Source organism: Eptesicus fuscus, chromosome 16, assembly GCF_027574615.1.
Source record: "Eptesicus fuscus isolate TK198812 chromosome 16, DD_ASM_mEF_20220401, whole genome shotgun sequence".
Classification (NCBI taxonomy): Eukaryota; Metazoa; Chordata; class Mammalia; order Chiroptera; family Vespertilionidae; genus Eptesicus; species Eptesicus fuscus.
The window spans coordinates 35,642,725-35,649,547 of NC_072488.1; the positions used below are offsets into that span (position 1 = coordinate 35,642,725).

The following is a 6,823-nucleotide window of genomic DNA, read 5'->3' on the forward strand; positions in this document are numbered from 1 at the left end:
TTAATGGTTTCCTGTACTCTCAACCTAGTTAACCTATGCTCACCTCAGTCTCAGGCTGCTGCTCTGGCACTTGTCACACAGAACTGCTTGCAGCCTCCAACTCTCTCTCCCTATTTTCAGGCATTTGCACTCACTGCTCCCTCTGCCTGGGATCATCCTTCCTACTCCACTCTCTTCCTCTCTAATTCCAACTACGTAGTCTTTCTTGATCCAGCATAGATATTTTCTCTTTGATGGAGGCTTTTTTACCTCAAAGGCTGAGTTAGGTAACTCCTCTGTGCATTCCCATGGGATCCTATCTTAGCACTTGTCACACCATTGTATCTTCTCTGTCTCCCTCACTAAACTGCAAACCTTTATGGGATAGATGGTATACTAGTTATCCCAGCAGAGAGTGTCAACCCATTGAATGAATTATAGAAGGTAGTCCTAAGGATTGGAAAGAACATGAGTGGGGACTGGGTCCCTGGGGCTGACCTCCAAGAGAGCTGCTGTTTAACATCGGGCTGCTGGGCACTGCTGAAGCTCAGGGACATAGTTGGCTGCTGCAGAAACATCGGATGTTAGAGTCCTGGACCAGTCAGAACTGCTTCTGGGTCTTGTGGAGTTCTTCCTGCTGCCACCAGATGTTGGCCTGCAGGATCTGTGTCCACTGCTCCGACTGGTCTTTGATGGTCTGGAACATGTTGAACTGTGCTGAGGGGCAGGTAGGTTCTGCAAAAGGTCTGAGGCAGGAGCTGCTGTGCGAGGTCACAGTACAATGGAACAGGTAGGGAAGCTGACATTGTGGCTGCCTGGCTGAGCCCTGGCACAAGGAGCTCTTGAAACAGGGTGGCCAATCTTGGCACAGCCATGGTGCTAGCTTCTGCCATCTACTTGCTTGGAGTAGAAGTAGATTGTGACATGGCCATGTGCAAGGATTTATGGGAACGTCTTAGGATGCTGATGGCAAGTGACTTGTGTTAAGGCCTGAGGTACCCACATCAAGTGCATTAAAGTGCTGCTGAAGTTCCAGACTTGAGCCCTTGCTAAAGGATTGATGACCTCAGATGGCAGATCTTGCAAAGTCAGCTCCTGCTTCCTTTCTGCATAACTGACCACTGAGTCTGTGCACACGATGAACTTGGGCTGGGAGTTCCACTGATGGCCTTTGGTCAGAAACTAATATCAACATGATATTCCTTTGCCAACCTGCATTAGGTCCTGGTGGCACCTGGCCAGGAGCTCCAAATGATCAATGTGTAGTAGTGATAGCCTGAGGTTCCCAAAACTTCAAAAAGTAAGTATCCTATGGTTGGAGGGGCTCTGTGATCCAGAAATAAAAATTTCCATTCCAAGCTATGCCTTGAAGTGAATTACTCTGGAGGTAACTCAACTATGCACATTTCCTTTAATAACTGTGATGTTGCTAGGGGAACAGTAGTAATGAAGCAGACCTCCTTTCCAAGTGGCACCTAGCAAGGCTTTGAAAGAGCATTGTCAAAGCTGTTACAGCAGGGCTAGGCACATTGTTGTAGGAGAAAAATTCCCTAAAAGTGTTATTCATTAGAGGCCCAGTGCACAAAATTCGTGCACTTGGTGGTGGGGGGTCCCTCAGCCCAGCCTGTGCCCTCTCACAGTCCCGGAGCCCTCGGGGGATGTCCAACTGATGGCTTAGGCCCACTCCCCCCAGGAGGCCTAAGCTGGCAGTCGGACATCCTTAGCACTGCTGCAGAGGCGGGAGAGGCTCCCGCCACTGCCACTGCGCTTGCCAGCTGTGAGCCCGGCTTCTGGCTGAGCGGCACTCCCCCTGTGGGATCGAGCTGAAACCGACTCTCTAACATCCCCTGAGGGGTCCCAGATTTCAAGAGGACGCAGGCCAGGCCGAGGGACCCCACCTGTGCATGATCAGGGCCGGGGAGAGACAGGAGAGGTTGGCCATCAGGGGAGGAATTGCAGAAGGGCCTCAGGGCATGTCCAGCCATCTTGCTCAGTCCCGATCGGTTGGACCCCAGCAGCAAGCCAACCTACCAGTTGGAGCATCTGCCCCCTGGCGGTCAGTGCATATCATAGTGACTGGTCAACCAGTCGACTGTCTGCCCACTGGAGGCCAGTGCATGTCATAGCAAGTGGTTGAGTGGCCTTAGCATATCATTAGCATATTATGCTTTGATTGGTTGAACAGCCGACCGATCAACCGGACACTTAGCATATTACGCTTTTATTATATAGGATAAGTTGGACATTTCTTTGGGTTCAAGCTACCTCTGAGACAATGGCAATAAAACTCTAAATCATTGTTAGATTTTAAGTATCCTGGGGAGGGGGAATCCATCACAAGCACATAAGAAGAGAACATCCTATAAACTTCTGAATGTTCTTGTTCTGGAAGGAAATTTAACAAATTCTGATCCATGACATCCTACGGTAAGTGCCCCGGGTGAGGTGCGATACCATCAGAAAAGTATGCTTCCAACTACAGCCCTATGAATTCTTCATTACTGAGGAAGGAAGGTTCCCACTCCTGCTGAATATCACAGATTTCTGTTTACGCTGAGACCTCACTGTGTTTCTGCAAATATCTGATGACTTTTTCCAGCACCGTAGTTTTATCCATTTTCCCTGTATTGTCAGGGAGCATAGAGCTAGGCTCTTTTTTCTTTTTAAAAAAATGTATTTTTATTGATTCTAGAGAGAGAGAAAGGGACAGGGATAGAGATAGAAACATCGATCGGCTGCCTCCCATAAACCCCTATTTGGGATTGAGCCCACAACCTGGGCATATGGCCTTCAGGAACTAAACCAGTGAGCTTTTCATTGACGGGTCAACGCTCAACCACTGAGCCACACGGCAGGGCTAGCTGAACTGGTCCTGGCTTCTGAAAAGTTAGGGAACCTGTTTTATGTACATAACAGACTTGTTTAGAAAAGCTCTCTTTGCCCTGTCCTCATCTTCACCCATTAGATTTTCGATGCAGTTTTTCCTTGGAGTGGGCCAGGGTGGTCTGTGGGGCCAGGCACCAACTGGGCCAAGGAGAGCACCTCCTGCTGCCACCCTAGGAGCTGGAGCTGGAGAGGGCGCAGGGAGCTTCTACCTGGCCACCACAGCGTGTGTCCCTGGGCTCCTGCAGGAGGCAGGCTACTCTCACAGCAAAGTCTGGATTCAGCTAGATCTAGATTTTGGTTTATTCCTCTTCTGAGTCTTTTCTTTTTTCCAGCTATAAAAATGCAGGTCTCAGGTCCCTCCTCACAGAGTTGTTGGGAGGATTGAATGAGGTGCCTAGCATAGGATGTGGCACACATGAGCTTGGGGTCAGTGTGTGTGTTCCCTTCCCCCACTCACAGCAACCAGAGAACCTGGGTTCTCTGGGAACTTGGTTTGAGGGAAAAAGAATGAACTCAGAGGTGGGTCATGCAGGAGAAGAAGCCAGCAGGGAGCAATGAGTTGGGCCTGAATCTGAAGTGGGAGTTGGAGGAACAGGTTTAGAAGTTCTCTGGTTAGGGACACTGAGCTGGAGCCTAGGAGTAGATAAGACTATCTTGGGGAAGGTCTCAGGCCTAGGGAGCAGTAAAGAGAAGGTTTGCCTTTGCAAAAAACAGAGGAGGAATGGTCTGTGGGATCAATGTTAGAGAAGAACCAGGATAAGGAGGGAAAAGCTACAGTGTTACACACTGCAGAGAGATGGAGGAGAATGTGGATTTGGACTTAATGAGGTCATAGTTGTCCTTGGAAAGAATGTTGATGGCTGTTTTGTGAGGTTAATCATTTGTTGTAGTTCAGAGTAGAAAGAAGGGCCATGTGGGTCATGGAGTTCAAGAGCAAAACCCATCTTAACTGATAAATGGGGAAGGAAAGGCTGATAACTGTAGCAGCAAAAACTGTTCATAAATTAAACACAGGGCTCTTCTCCATTCCTAATCCCCACCCCACTAACTCCTGACCAGTTTAAGAACATAAAGAATAACCAAGCATGGTTGGCAGAAAACTGTGGAAACATATACAAAACTACATACAGAGAGTTTTGTATATAGTAACTACCACTTATTCTTTTCCGTGCTGCAGGCATTATGCTGGATGTCTTGATCATGTTACATCACTTACTCCTTATGACAATCCTTTAAAATATTATTGTCAATTACTGTTTGAGAAAGCTAATATTTAGAGAAGTTAACTGTTGATAGCGAACTGGTGATGAGCTGAGATTAAAATTGGGACCTCTGATTCAAGTTCTTGCTCTTCCCTGGTCTGCTGGCATAGGGGTGGGCAGCATGGGGGAGGGGACCTGGAGAAGTCTTTGGGAGTCAAGGGAGAAGCATAGCAAGGCTTCTGAAAAGTTAGGGAACCTGTTTTATGTACATCACCCACTTCCCTGACGCTGCCCCGCCAAATAGTAAGCGAAGTTTACTGTACACCAAAGAACTACCCAGAGCTGCATAGTCCCATAACAATTTCTGCCCTGATGGAATGATTTTTTTTAAAATATACTTTATTGATTTTTTACAGAGAGGAAGAGTGAGGGATAGAGAGTTAGAAACATTGATCAGCTGCCTCTTGCACACCCCCTACTGGGGATGTGCCCGCAACCAAGGTACATGCCCTTGACCGGAATCGAACCTGGGACCTTTGAGTCCGCAGGCCAACGCTCTATCCACTGAGCCAAACCAGTTTCGGCTGGAATGATTTTTATCTGTTGTCTAATATAGAAGTCACTAGCTATCCATACCTACTGAGCACTTGAAATGTGGCTACTGTGACCAAGGAACTGAATTTTTTATTTTAGTTTAATTAGTTTAAAATTAAATTTAAAAATTGATATTTGATTCAGTTATTGGAAAAGTTTAAGTATATATATATTTTAGGTTTAAGTATATTTTGAACAACAATATATGAAACTACTTTTTCAATTTAAAATTTTGTGAAATCTAAATACAGGTAGCATACAAATTGATATTTGCTGTGCATGTAATATATACTACATTTCAAAGACTTATATGAAAGAAATGAATGTAAAATCTCTTAATAATTTTTAATTGGCTACATGTTGAAATAATATTTTTGATATTTAGATTCAAATAAATATTAAAATTAATTTCACCTGTTTTTAGAAAAAACTTTAATGTGGCTGCTAGAAAAATGTTAATTAAATATTTAGCACACATTTTATTTCTGTTGGATATCTTTGCTCTAGAGGTAGGGTCCTGGTACTAACAGAAGTGGGGTTGGAAGGCAGCAAAAACTGTTGCTACTCTAGGCCTCTCCATTCTTCCTTCCTCTCCATCCTTCTTACTCCTCTTACCTTTGAGGTACGGAAGGTATTATGCACTTAACTATACCTCTCCAGAGTGTTTAATTTTAAAAGATAGTAGAGGTTGTGTGGATGCTTCACATAAAGAACTGGCTCATTGTCACTGGATTTCAGGCCTCGGTGAGGGAGGTATTTGCCTTTTTAGAAGTCTCTATTGAACTTCCAGGGTTGTTTCTATTTACATGTTCTACCCATGTAAGTACTCATACTTGTCAAACCTGAGTCCCAGTTTAAAGACTCCAAAATGTGTATATGTAGAAAATTATTAGTTTGCTCATGTATACTGCTAGTCTCCTTATTTCTAAAAATGGGCTTTGCTGAGGTGCTAAAGGCCACTTGCAGTCAAAAACCTGTCTTGCTCAAGCCTCAAATTCAAGCAGGCATCACTGGGTGAAAGACTAAAATGCTAAAGATTGTACATCTCCAAAGTTTGCTCTCCAAAGCCTCTATTAAAAGGATATACAGTAGAATCTCTTATTTATTTATTTATTTATTTATTTATTTATTTATATTTTTTATTGATTTTTTTACAGAGAGGAAGGGAGAGGGATAGAAAGTTAGAAACATCGGTGAGAGAGAAACATCGATCAGCCGCCTCCTGCACCCCCCCCACTGGGTATGTGCCTGTAACCAAGGTACATGCCCTTGACTGGAATCGAACCTGGGACCATTCAGTCTGCAGGCCAAAGCTCTATCCACTGAGCCAAACCAGTCAGGGCTCTTATATATTTTTGATTAAAAAATAAAGTATCCTTTCCCTGGCCGGTGTGGCTTAGTTGGTTGGAACGTTGTTCCATACGCCAAAGGTGGCAGGTTCGATTCCTGGTCAGAGCCCATAGGGAGATAACCGATCAATGTTTCTCTTCACATTGATAGTTCTCTCTTACCCTCCCTTTCTCTCTCTAAGATCAGTAAAATAAATAAATAAAGTAGCCTTGGTTTCTTTATATGTAAATTGGGGAAAGCAATAGAGAGAGAGAGTATTTGGGTAGACTCATGAGGGCTGAGAGGACAAAATGAATTCATATATGTAAAGTGCTTAGACCAGTGTCTGGAATATAATAAACCTTCAGCTCAATCGGTGTTAACTATTAATATAAAATGGATAGCTTTGCTCTAGAGGTAGAGCAAATGTGTGACAGAACTTCAGTGGCATCTGATTTCTATTAGAATACTTATTGGAAGCATACTCAACTATATTACTCAACAGAAGGAAAAGGTTGGAATAATCAAACCCTAGAGAGTTGGTAGAGCTGGACATCAAGAACTTGAATGCTGCACGCACTCTCTGTCTTTCGTCTCTATGCTTCTCTGTGTGTTAACTTCTTCACATGGCCAGAAACCAACAACTCCTGAGTCTACTTCTTATACTTTACTCTACTAGAGTCTCTTCTCAGTTATAGTTTTTTTTTTTTTAATTTAAGATACTTTTATTCATTTCAGAGAGGAAGGAAGAAAGAGATAGAAATATCAATGGTGAGAAAGAATCATTGATTGGCTGTCTCCTGCATGCCCCACACTGTGGATTGAGCCCACAA

At 44.1% G+C, this 6,823-nt stretch overlaps 1 pseudogene; it reads right to left on the reverse strand.

Annotated features, from left to right (window-relative positions):
* Positions 1 to 580: 580 nt before the first annotated feature.
* On the reverse strand, positions 581 to 2,596 carry LOC129151920 (neuronal PAS domain-containing protein 2-like; annotated as a pseudogene).
* Between the last annotated feature and the right edge of the window lie 4,227 nt (positions 2,597 to 6,823).